The sequence below is a fragment of the Alligator sinensis genome, unplaced genomic scaffold, assembly GCF_000455745.1.
Source record: "Alligator sinensis unplaced genomic scaffold, ASM45574v1 scaffold561_1, whole genome shotgun sequence".
NCBI lineage: Eukaryota > Metazoa > Chordata > Crocodylia > Alligatoridae > Alligator > Alligator sinensis.
In genome coordinates, this window is record NW_005842165.1 from 633,287 (window position 1) to 633,805 (window position 519).

Genomic DNA, 519 nt, shown 5'->3' on the forward strand with positions numbered 1-519 from the left:
AAGTTGAGTCCTGATTGGCTGAGCATTTAGGGCAGTGTTGTCATCTCCCAGTAAACTATTTCATTCTCAGAACATTCTTACACTGGGTGAGAAAATGGAGCAGTGGTGGGCGGTTCAGGGGTATCTACATTGGGGCACGGATAGAAGGGGAGGAGGCAACAGGGATCAGGACTCTATGGTACCATTCCTGACACTGACTGTGATTGGAGGGGAGTCACTCTGCTCTCTGAACCTTTGTGTCCCCCTATATAAAATGGGCTGGCCCTTCTGGGCATTGTGACACTTTAAGGCTTTGCTCCTGAGCTGAAAAGTGTTATTAATACGCATTCATTTGCCCCTAGGTTGCAGCATCCAGAATGGATGGCAGCAAAGGGCATGTTAGAGGCAAAGAAGGCAAAGGAAGAAATCAGCAGTGTTGCAAGCCACTGTCAGACTACTGGTACCATGGAACCTGCATTGCATGGCCAGGGCTTTAAGGATCCAGTGACTGGGGATCTACAGCTACCCTTTCCCCCCCAA